This window comes from Bacillus rossius, chromosome 14 (genome assembly GCF_032445375.1).
Source record: "Bacillus rossius redtenbacheri isolate Brsri chromosome 14, Brsri_v3, whole genome shotgun sequence".
Taxonomy (NCBI): domain Eukaryota; kingdom Metazoa; phylum Arthropoda; class Insecta; order Phasmatodea; family Bacillidae; genus Bacillus; species Bacillus rossius.
In genome coordinates this window covers 24241484-24254414 of record NC_086341.1, presented here as the reverse complement: position 1 = coordinate 24254414, position 12931 = coordinate 24241484, and the positions used below count along the sequence as shown (strand labels likewise).

General features: G+C 43.0%; 1 protein-coding gene across 2 annotated transcripts in view; it reads right to left on the bottom strand.

The window, feature by feature from the left end:
- LOC134538717 (nocturnin) overlaps window positions 1-12575 on the bottom strand; it is a 337405-nt gene extending 324830 nt beyond the window's left edge. The window contains exon 1 of one of the 2 annotated variants that reach the window (XM_063380158.1): window positions 12176-12575. The gene's annotated coding sequence lies outside the window, so the exon portion shown is untranslated. The remainder of the gene's footprint in view (window positions 1-12175) is intronic. The other variant, XM_063380165.1, reaches the window with a different exon arrangement.
- Between the last annotated feature and the right edge of the window lie 356 nt (window positions 12576-12931).

Below are 12931 nucleotides of genomic sequence, written 5' to 3'. Positions count from 1 at the left end.
AGCAAGCCAAAGACACGTGAGTGCGCCATAATTAATTTAGACACGTCGGCGGGTCGCGGCACGCACTGGGTGGCCTATGTAAAGACTGGAAACATGGCCGAGTACTACGATAGTTTTGGTAATTTACGCCCTCCGCCAGAACTTAGGTTGTACCTGGGCCGGTCCACTACGTTGTTTTACAATTACGAAACGGAACAGAAGCCTAATCAAACAAACTGCGGACACTTGTGTCTTCGCTTTTTAACAAACAAAAATTAGCTGACAAATAAAAAATGCTACTTAAAGGTTGTGCAGTGACGATAATTTATTAGTCATGTCGATAACACTTACCTTGACAGGTCACGCATCTGAGCTGCGGGCGGTTCATTTCCCGCCTCTGGATTTAGACGGAGAATGGTGTATCGGACTCGTAGATTTTCAAACGTATAATGCCATACCGAACATCGACGAGGAAAACTGCAAGATTTGCTTCCTGAAAAGCGATGGGACCGCTCATGAAATACAGTTACCTGTTGGCTCTTACGAAATAGATGACATTGCAAATTACATCAGGGATATGTTACCACAGGATGTAGACTTTCAACTGCGTGGAAATCCAAACACTCAAAAAAGCATTCTAACATGCAGTGAAAATGTCGACTTTACGAAACCTGGGACCATAGGTACGATGCTCGGATTCGAATCAAAGGTGTATGGTACAGGAAGAACGTACGAATCTACGCGCGCAGTAAACATTTTGCCTGTGAATTTCATAAGAATAAACTGTAATTTGGCAAGTGGAACGTATCTCAACGGAAGACTAAGCAACATGCTGCACGAGTTTTCGCCGATGGTCCCGCCAGGATATAAACTGGTAGAATTACCGCAAAGTATCATTTACGTTCCAGTCGTCGTGAAGTGCGCACACGAAGTCGTCGTCCGAATCGTTGACCAGCGAGGACGATTGGTGAATTTTCAAGACGAGGAAATTACATTACGTCTGCACTTGAAGCGATGGGCATAAAGTTCATAACACCGAACAATTATAAAAGAAATCGTATTGCCGTGAATAAGAACAGTTCTCTACCAGACATCGGTGCGTTAACACCTGACAACATAAAGTATCTCCTTAGTATTGGACAAGTGCCGAATAAATATGGAAGACGAAATCCTCAACGTGGAAGATCCGGTCATTTTTGATGACAGCATTACGAAAATGGAATTGCACGAGTACCAGCCTTTCCTGCTCGGACCGTACGCACTACCATCGGAAGTACGCATTGCTGTACAGCATCAGGATATTTGTACTTTACCTTCGCAGTCATTTCTACGTATAAGAGGCACGCTTACAAAAGCGGATGGTACGCATCCGACAACGACATCAATATCCTGCAATGGTATTCTTCACCTAATCGAGCGCATTACTTATGTACTCAATGGTGTCGAGGTAGACCAGACGAGAGATGTAGGCATAACATCTGCTATGAAAAATTACCTTTCGCTCACGCCAAATGAACTGTCTGCTGCAAAGATGGCCGGTTGGGCTCTCGAGGATGAATATAAGCTTCCGGTTTATGCCGAAGGGAAGTACGAAGTTTGTGTTCCTCTGCCCATGCTTCTTGGATTCGCTGAGGACTACAAGCATATAATCATTAATTCGAAACAAGAGCTCGTACTGCTTCTAGCCAACACGCACATTAATGCAATTGTCGCCGCTGCAGAAAACCCTCAAGATGTCTCGCTAACACTACAGTCTATCGAGTGGATGCTGCCCCACATCCAAGTGAGCACTGTTGAGCGAGTCAAGATGTTGAAGAACATAGAAAATGGCAAGAACTTCGATGTGCCATTCCGATCCTGGAGCCTGGAAACTTATCCTGGCTTGCCTCATAGTCAGCGTATCAATTGGATAGTAAAGTCCAGCTTCGCTACGGAAAAACCAAGATACATCATCGTCGGGTTTAGACCGGAAGACAGCTCAATGCAGGAGTAAGTCGCTCCGTATTCGATAACTGTCAAATACGCAATGTAAAAATATTTTTAAACAGCGAAAGTTATCCGTACGTTGACATGAACATGGATTTTGAAAGTGGAAGATTTCTTCTAGCATATCAAATGTACGCCAAGTTTCAGCAAGCTTACTATGGGCGGATACAGTCACCGATACTGAGTCCCGACAGTTTCAAGAACAAGGCGCCGTTAATGGTGTTTGACGTTTCCAAACAGGATGATCGAATAAATTCAAACATCATCGACTGTAGGATCGAGATAACGACTAGCGGAAATATTCCACCAAACACCTATGCTTTTTGTCTGATACTTCACGATCGGCTTGCATCATACAATTGTCGAGACAAACTTGTGAAAATTCTGACATAAATACCGTTTCGTTTTCTATGATAATTTAGTTATGACCGAGCATTGCTAGCCACAAGATGTACTGCAACCTGCAAGGTTTCCAGAGTCAAAATGGATTCGTGCTCAAGGAAATTAGCGTCACCTCCGGAGACAAGACTCGAACCCGCAGCTTCCGACCTCCGTATCCGTGGAAACTACTAGACGAAAAAAGTAAACGATCGAATGAATGGCTATGTAAATATTATCATGGACTAGAGTGGGACGAAGGAAAAATTCCGTACCACCAAGTGAAAAACACTATTGAAAATTTACTACTGCAAAACGAAATAATCTACGTTGCCGGACCTGAACAGAAGAAATGGCTACGAGAACTGTGTGACGCCGGAGCAGCTGAAATTGTGGATATACAGACCGACTACGGCTGCCCTTCCCTGCGCAAGCTTAGTGCAATATACGCCGTGCAGCTACGTGACAAGTTTGAACGTGTCTGTGCCTGTACAAACTCGCAGCTAATGCAGAAATGGCACACTCAATGTTAGTAGGAGCCTGCATATATAAATGACGTACCTACGTACGTGCCTTCAGTTGACGTTCGGCCTGCAAGAAGATGTTTACGTTTCATCCTGCTAATGTGTACGTGAGCGCAAGACCTAGCTTCAGCAGTGTCGAGTACAGCTACTGGGATTCCGGGTATCTACGTACATATACAGAAACCTGTGATGGAGACGCTCAGCATTGGCGGTTTGCGCACTTTCCTGTGTCCTACGAACCGACTCAGCAGCTGGTAGCTTGTTGCGAACCTGGAAACTGTGTCGTCTATCACATGAGACCACACACAATCCTTCCTGCTAGCATCGCTGAGGTAGTCGCCTCGTCTGCATGTGCAACACCAAACATGGACGTGTTGCAACCTGTTGCGACCTGTGATGCATCTACGCAGACGTCCAAACGGTGTGCGTCTCGTCGTCGAAGTTCAGGCAGTGAATCTGTCCCAACTAGCACTGAGCAAAAGCCCAGGCGTAGACGTGGTCACAGACGTCATCGACCATGTCTTGTCGGAGTTGTCAACGTCACAGAAGATGACCAGCTGGAAACCTGTGTTCCTGATCCTGTGGCCTGCGAACCAGTTGGAACCGGAGTCAACGAACCAGTTGGAACCGGAGTCGACGTGTCAGTTCGTGCGGCATTAAAGACTTTGCTTGTGAAAATGCTTGATTCCTTAACCTAATATGTATTTGTGTACTCTTTATAAATAAATGTGTAAAACTTGAACTCGTGTGTTTTTATTTCTACAATTTTTAGGTACCTAATAAAAAAATAATTTTAAATACAGACGATATTTTGACTCATGTAGTATACCAGTAGACCACGGGTATATAAGCGAGGTTCGGACGACTGGGCCCCGCAGTTCACCTCTGGCCGCGGTGCAGTACGGACGTGCTCTCTCCATTAAGTTTCGTGAGATTTAGTTATGTCGACCGGAATAGAATGTTTACCGACAGCAGCGGGGACCTCGATGACAGCAACGATGATGGAGACGGAGATCCCGATACCATTAGCAGAGGAGACCATGGCAGCGGAGGGCTCAATGGTGACGACAGCTGTGAAGACCCCGATACCTGCTGCAGAGGAGACGACGATACGTGCTGTTCCACCATCAGCTGACGTTTCATCATCTGCATTCCAGACATCAAGTAATGAAGAGCGTACATCGCATCAATGCAAATTTTGTGGCGCATCAATAACCTGCAGTAGGTCTCTGACAATCTCTCGAGAGACATATAGGTGCGGCAAATGCGATAAGGTTTTTTCGCATTGTAACAGTCTGGATAGTCACAAGATTATGTGCATAGGAAACGAATCAAGTGATAGTATGCTTCCATACCATCAGACATCATCATTTATTGCCTTACCTGAGGCGATAGTCAACAAAAGAGCAGTAGTCAATTGTCAAAACTTCAAGGACCAGTTTTGTTTTAAATGGAGTATTTTGGCAAGATTTGTCGAGGGAAGTCATCAAAACCGTGTTGATAAGAGGTATTATGCTTTGGAGAATAAGTACAACTTCGATGGACTGTGCTATCCGCCACCGTTAAATCAGATAAAAGTTTTTGAGAAAAATAACCCTGAAGTCTCAGTTAATGTGTATGCGCTAAATGAGGATAATAAAGTGTGTCCGATTCGTGTAACCAAACAAGAAAGAAAAAATCATTTCGATTTGTTGCTTGTGACAAATGAAAGCGGTTCTGCACACTACTGCTACATCAAGAACTTCTCCCGACTTGTGAGACCCCAGGTTACAAAACATCAAAAGAAGATTTATATGTGTAAGATGTGCTTTAAGTATTTCGCTAATCGACCTCGAAAATCAGGACTCACAGCTATACAGTGTCTTGAACAGCACAGGATTAAATGCGGAAATAAATCTTAACCAAAAACTTTAGTAATTTGTCTGTGTATTTTTTGTACTTGTAGTAGTGTAGTATGTATGTAATAAAAGTTTTTTTAAAAGAACTTGCGGTGTTTTTATTTTCTCAAACCTGTCACTTTAGTGGTACTTTTTTTAAGTATTAAAGTTGTTTGGTATCGGTCAGGGATCGAACCAAGGAGCTTAGTCGATCTATTCAATCAGTATATTTATTGTCAATTTATTTAATGAATTTTGAATTTTTTCCCGAATCTCTAGCATAAAAATTATGAATTTCAAAGATGGCGACCATAACGGTAATTGCAACGGTGACCTCATAATCCATGATGGTGGTTCTGTTTCGAACAGGTGGTGCTATTATTACTTTAAATTAAAAAAATTACAAGTTCAAATATGCATGTTATTTTTATATATACCTTATTTAATTTTCAATCTGGTAAATGTCTCGATGGCCGAGTGGTTAAATGCGTAAGTTTTCCAACCTAGAGATCAGAGCTGCGATGGTTCGAATCACAGCGTTTCCAATATATTTTTCATAAAAAATTAAATTTAAAATGTCGATAAGGTTCATAATAGCTATGGTAGGTAATGGAACATCGACCTTATGTGATGAGACAGAGCGACGCTGACGCTCTCTAGGAACAAACGACAGAAACAAAGTCGACGGTATCCAAGATGGCGGCCTGCGACGGAACAGAAAAAAACATGAGCGTCGCTGGCGCTATCTAGGAACAAACAACAGAAACAAAGTCGACGGTATCCAAGATGGCGGCCCCCAGTGGAACAGAAAAAAGTCAAGAGCGATGCTGGCGCTATCTAGGAACAAACAGCTGAAACAAAGCCGTCGGTATCCAAGATGGCGGCCTCCAGTGGAACAGAAAAAAATCAATATGGCGATGGAGACGAAAATTCCATCATAATGAGTGGGGCGCTCGATTTAAAGATGGCGGATCCAAGATGGCTGCTGTGATCTACTTGTCCCGTTACGCTGTGTCCCGTTACGTTGTGTCCAGTTACGCTGTGTCCCGTTACGCGGTGTCCCGTTACGCTTATCCAAGATGGCCGCCGTGACGTCACAATCCAAAATGGCCGCCGTGACGTCACAATCCAAGATGGCGGACCGACAATCACAATCCACGTCCTGCATCCTGTTTCCGGAGCCCCATTCGTATACTACTTTCTTTGAGCGCGAATGGAGTAAAAGTTCAAGGCCAAATTTTAATGCAAAGTTTTAGTGGAAAAAAAAAAGTGTGATTTTTCTTCCTAGCCTAAGTTAATTTAAATGTGTGTGGGGGTGGTCTGGGTTAAGGGAGGACCTAAGTGTGTCTCAGGCCGAAGCCTGTACACTCAGCCATGCGGGGTTTTAACATTGCAGAACAAGGGCGCGTGCTTCCCTTGTACTCGCTGAAGTCACTTGTCGGGTTCCGTGGTCGAATCCAGTCCGACTCGAATCCAGTCACGGGTGTCCGTTGGATGTTCGGTCTCGTCCAGCAGTCAGTCACCTCTCGTACAGGGGAAGCCTACGATTCACTCATCCTTCTGGACACACCCGAATACTCACGTTGGCAAGCCTTCTTTTCACAGACGAGAGAGCCAAACCCGAAATTCCCCGAAGTTCATGCGCGCTTAATTTTTTTTCCGTACCACAACAGGTGTATTTATTTGGGGGAAACAGTTTACATGATTTCACATAGTATCTTTGATGTAGCTATCCTAACCAAATCAACCGTCCACAATGTTTTAAAGTATTTATAATGTAGCTAACCTAACCTAATTGACCATTAGTTATCATGAGTTGTATATTTATTTACAATGAACAAAAAAAAACCTAAGATGCACGATCAGACGTTTGGCTCTCTCGTCTGGTGAAAGAAGGCTTGCCAACGTGAGTATTCAGGTATGTCCAGAAGGACGAGTGAATCGTAGGCTTCCCCTCGTACAGACACTCCCCGGGCGAGTATGGTTCCCTCGTCCGGGATTTCAAACTATTGCCACGCCCCTGCTAGCCGTTACTCGTCATTCAACCAATCAAGTGCAGTATTTAACTTGTAGACTCTGAACTTGGTGCTGGTGACTTCTATGCCAACCCCTCAGTGGTGGTCTGAAGTGACAGGGCTTTCCCTTGTGATGCCGTCCTTCGGTCGGCGCTGCGGGCGCACAGAGCTTCGCTTGGCCACTCGTGAATGACGAGGCGGCGTCTTGGAGCTTTGGTGTCGGTCTCTCTCGTTGCTGCCGCCGTTTCCTCACATGCTCGGCCGGGAGCGTGTGACAGCGATACCAGGAACTATTGTGTTCCCATAACTCGCTATGTGGGAAGTCAATACAAGATTGCGACCCCGTCACTTTGTTCGAATCATCAGAAACGACGGCGGGGCGCGAAGTGTGCGATTTTAAGATTAAAGGTGGCTCACGGTCCCGAAAGTAGTAAAATAGCTGTCGCTCTGTTTCTTGGCTCTAAATTAATTAGTGTAGGTGTCGGTGGGGGGAGGTCACCCTTTCCCTTCAGTCAGGTGGCTAACTGATGCATGTGAATGTCGTGATGTCTGATTTAGATGCTTGTAGTAGTTTCTGTGTCAAAATGGCCTAGTTAAACTCGTTGTGCGTGTAGTTCTCGTTGCTGCAAAAAAAAAAAACGGGTGTTTCTCTACCCTACCAGGGGCAATATTCTTTCTTCTGGTCGTCCAACCTGTGCGGAAAGCATACGCACCGGACTTATCTTCAGGTGCCACGTAGCTGTCAAATGAACGAGAACGTTCTTATTCTACCTCGCTCAAGTTTCGCGGGTCGCCTAGCCCACAGGCGAACTGAGAAGTGCAGCGGGTTGCGTTCATTCAGGGATGTGACGAAACACACTTTGCACTTTGCGAAGAAAAATCCGTGACGGGTTGATGAAAAACACCTGTTACATAACCTAAACAAGGCGTTCAAAACTGGCTGACTATCAACAATGATGAAAGTGTAGCTTTTGTTTTTAGTAAAAATTGTGTCAACAAAAGAGATTTTCTTGCTATGATGTTTTTTTCACGCAGTGTGGTAACATATTACTCCTGTTTCAATGTTCTGAAGTGGCATATATGTGTTGGAACGATAGATACTAAAGCTCTTATTTTACTGGTGCAGTTAACAATATAACAGTTTCTTCTGCCATGCCTTCGCAAGGGCCTTTAAATTTATGCATATCTGAAATTAGTTTGTATGCGTATTTTTGTAAACAACGAATTGAAAAAAAAAATATCGGGTTTTCAGCCACAACATTATATTAAGCAATAAAAAAAATAAACTTGGGGGGACATATAGACAACAATTTTAAAAGCTGTGGTGTGACTGAGTTACCAAACGAGTGATCAAGTAAACTTCTGAGTTACGACATTGCTGCTCGTGTAAGACTGACTCAAGTGCGGTTGGTTTCCACGCCTCTCCTGGCTCGCTGCGAGAGGGGAAGGGGAAGGGGAAGGTTGTCGATGCACACACAGTAATCCGAGAATCCTATTTCTTTTGTTTCTTGTCACATTATAGATTCTAATATTTTCCAGAAAATAAAGTGGACATATAGACTCAAATAGTCTATGTTTTACATTATGTCATATCCAGGAAAGTTTTTTTGGTCTGAGTTCTTAAACTTTTATATTTTAATATAATTTGGAAATTAAAGAATGCATCACTGTGCTTGATGGAATTTTTAACTTGTTTTTTTTCCTGTCCATTTTTTAATCTTTGAAGCATCTATTCGTTAATATTCGTTACACAATAAAATTAATGTTCAGTGATTTTTAAAAGTTCTAGACATATTATTATTTTTTGACATATAATTTTTTTTTTAATACGACATTCATATTGTTACGAACGCAGACAGGACCGCGACACGCGCCAGGGTCGAAGTTTACTGGTGGCCCTGCCAGGCCACTGGCGTCTTGCGCCGTGTCAAGTGCGGTCCACTGACATAAGGCATACCATGCGTGCCTGGCCGGATTACAATGGTCGTCGTTTCCCCCTTCCCCCTCCGCTCCCCGCGCATCAACCAACCTCGGCGCTGTTATCTATCGCTGAGCGGCCTTGGAAATTCCGCGGGCCGCCGCGCGGAGCAGCGTGAATTTACGCCGCCCTTCTGGAATGTTCGGGCGTTGTGTCGGCCCGGGATGACGCGACTCGTCACAGTCGCTCTCGTCGGTTCTGGAAATATGATCGACTAGTACTTGAGCAGCGACGCCGGCCTCCACGGCAGTTCCGAGATGAGTTCCGAGAGTTCTGAGAGTTCAACGAGCGAAGGGAAGTGTGACATCGGCGAAGAGGGTGAGAGACAAACAACCCCCCCCCCCCTTCCCCAAAGAGTGGCGCGACGTGGAGTTCGACTGGATCGCGAGAGTGCGGCGACTGAGTGGCGCCAAGGGGCGAACCACGGTTGAGCCTAGCTCCAGTGAGGAGTGCGAACTGCGGAACTTGACAGGCATTGAGTGACTTGCGAACAAACAGTTTTATGTGCCAGTGATTTGTGATCGGACATTTAGATGTACAATTATTTATTATTAATGTAAATATCAATAATTAATAAAAATGGTGAAAAATATAATTGGGCTATCCCTTATGAACCCAGTTCTTCCTATATTATAAACCGTAACATTATTAACGTTATTTTATTTACTTCACCTTCGAAATCTTTAAAGATTTGTTGTGACGGAAACGGACACCTTTTTCGTTTTCGCTGGGCACGATTCTGATTCCGTCCAACATCCAACATAATTTCGAACCCTCCTTTTCTGCAAAATATTAGATGGGAACTAAAGTCATCAATCTTGTCAACGAAACGTGCTACGCTGGTGACTATTTTTTTTTGTGATGCCATAACCCTCCATCGATATTGGAAGGTGTTGGAAGCGAAAGTTTGACGGTGTGACAGGGCCTTTGGCTGTGTTATATGTTGGCAGTTATCTAAGAACGCCCAAGGTTTAAGTAATGCGAAAAGGAACAGCATTTAGGTTGGACTGAAGCCAGTGACTGCTGTAGGGCGGGCGGTGAAAGACCTGGCTTGCACCGCCTGATGGTCACGTGACATCTGTGTGGCCGAACAGCTGTGGCGAAGAAGGGAGGGGGAGACAAAATTAGCAAGCGGTTCTAGAGCAACAGGCTGAACGATAAATAAACTCTCCTGGGGCGCTTCCAACTCCCGAGTCCACGAAGTCGACAGAGCGCGAGGAGTTCGCGCCACTCTCGTGTGACGCGGAGTTGTGGGTTCTACTACTCCACGGAGTTAAAAAAGATAGGGAATGGCTGGTTGCAGTCTTTGCCCTGTTATTAATTGAAGTAAAACTGAGAACGAGCACCCCACTTCCAAAAATGTCCCATCTGAATAACTTTTTTTTTTTCGTTTAAAATGATAAGAAGATGCTAATTCCTTTCTGACAAGTCGTCAACACATTGATTCAACAATTCTTCACTTCATTATGGAATTTAACGATTCATCCTATAAAGCTCCTTTCAAGTTATAAAACAAACGCCTAGCATTATCATTTGTCCAGCTACGGTTTCTTTTTTCTGACTAATTGCTAACCAGGGTGACAAATCTTTGAACAGACGCCTACTCCAAAGACTTATCTATAATAATACCTCCACGTTTTATCCCCAAACTCTAGCATGACTAATAGTTTTGAGCAACGAGTCAGTTGCCCACTATAAACTTGAAGGTTTTGTCGCCTCAATCCTTTGTGATATAAAATCAAACAAAAAAAAATCAAAGTCAAGCCATGGCTGACGACTAGAAAAAGAAAATAACGGAGAACTTCAACACTCAGAAGAAAAAATCTGACTGATTTTTTATGACATTGGTTTGATGTTTTCAACTGCAGTAATACATAATTTTTTTTTGTTATTAGGTACTTATCACTATGACTTGCTAAGAATCCGACAAACGAACTGTCATGTTCCGTGAAGCAGGAGTCATCATAACAAGTGACTTCTACCCACAATAGTCGTATGTACGAACTGCACCTAAAGTGGGTTTCTTTAGAATTATTTAGGAGCAGTCTCCTTTGTAAGCCTTGGAAGGAAAAGTTGGAAAGCGGTAGGGGGGCATATAAATTCTTTATAAAACAAAACAAAACAAAACCGCTGTACCGTTAAAACTATTCATATTGGATTTTAGATTTTATTTCTTTCTTAATTTTTAGACTTGGTGATTAAAAGCAATATAAATGAAGACTATTTTCTCAAAATTAATCATCTCAAGATGCAGTTAATTTTATTACAACTGTACAACTATAACGTAAGCAAATCACATACACACACACATAAACATTACGTTAGAAATATTGGATAATGATCTTTACTATTAACAAAAAAAAATCTGTTAGGGGATTTTGAAAGCCATGATCAGGTTTGATTACTTATATATTTATCTGTAAAGAAATATGCCTATACGAATATGACAAGATGTAAGGACACTCCTTACCTTATATTAAAAAATGGAGTCTTCCCACTTTTTATAGTAACAGTTACAGCCTAGATAAATTAGTCGTCGCCTATTAGATGCTCCCAAGAAATTTGTGAAATATTTTGATAATAATCTAAGAAAAAATATTTCTTTCCGTGAGTGTTGTATCTAGGTAAATATACATAAAAAACAACTTAACACTTTTGATAACTAACGATAGTACTAAACAGTCATCGCATTTGACGATATAAAGCCTGCTGTGGGTGGAAATGGAGCTGTTATGCGTTAGTAATTATTGCGATCTGTTAATAATTTACAAATAAAACTATCATCAAATACAAGAGCTTGAGTGTTTCATTAAACTATTATTATTTACCACAAACCCACTTTTTTAAGCATTGGAACTAGGCATATTATTGAAAAAAATAAAGAGGGGTTTAACTAGTTACCGATTTCCTATACTGGAGTTAACTCGGAAAAAAAAATCAAATTGCCCGAGCTAATTTTCTCTATCTACTTCAATAGACAAAAAAAAATTAGCTTATAATAATTTTGAGGGAAACACATCTGTTCATTAACAAACGATTTATTGTAACAGTAGCGACTGAATAGTTGAATAACCAATTATTCGACATTCACTGTGAATACTCAATTACACACGTGAAAACAGTGGCAAAACAAACTTACTCCCATAACAATAATAATGTTTACACTAAATATTTTCAGTTTAGCAAAATCAAAGTGCATTTACAAAAATTTAAATGAAAGAAGGTAGATTTCAAAAAAAAAATTATGTATATGGAAACAAATATATAAAACACACACACGCATATATAAATTTTTTTTCCTGCGTCAAAAATTACTGCAATTTAGACGACAAAGAGTTACTTCACAGCATTACGCCATGTGCTGCGCTCGCAGCAACACACGCCGCATTGCCTAACAAAGATAACACTGCACGTCGAGGAGAAATGCCAATGACTTACCATGACAGCCGATAGCTGAGGCAGCCTTCTCCGCAGACCTCGTTTGTCTTGACCCCGTTATTAAATGTCGGGTATCAAGAGGCGCGCGTGTTGGCTTCTTGGCTTGCAGAACTGTCTTATAACACCCGACACCTCACCTGCACGGTAGAACACGTGAATGTGTGTGTGTGTGTGTGTGTGTGTAGTTTTTTTTTTCGAGTTCACGAGAGACTTACTGAAGGCACACGCCGTTTGTACGGGCCTGCATTTTTTGGTTTGTTTTTGTTTGTGCAACACCCGGGAGAAGTGTTCAAGGTGGCAGGCAGAGGAGGCGAAGCATGGTTGCTACTCGCGGCCGCGCCGCAGACTCTGCCACGGGGTAGGGCCCGCGTATCTCCGGCGGCCGTCACGGGCCGACCCTCTGGACTCGCCCCGGGGGGCGAAGGCTGGGGGCGACCGGGGAGGGGGGGGGGGGGTTACACTCGTCGAGAGGGGAGAAGGGAGGGAGGGACCCTGCACGGTGTCGCGCGGATATAGCCCTCGGTTGCACAACGGCGGTCCTCGTTCTCTTGGCCCGCCACCCAAGGTGCATAGCCTGTGCCACGTAGCTCGTCTCAATTGTAGTCCCAGGGACGAGTATCCTCAATTATTTTTTTTTGCTCATTATTTTAAATAATTTTCATAATGTTACTATTTCAATAATGTTGTTGGGAGAACTGGGTTCGTAAGGGATAGCCCCATTAAGTTTTATTACAGTTTTATTGATTAACCAATATT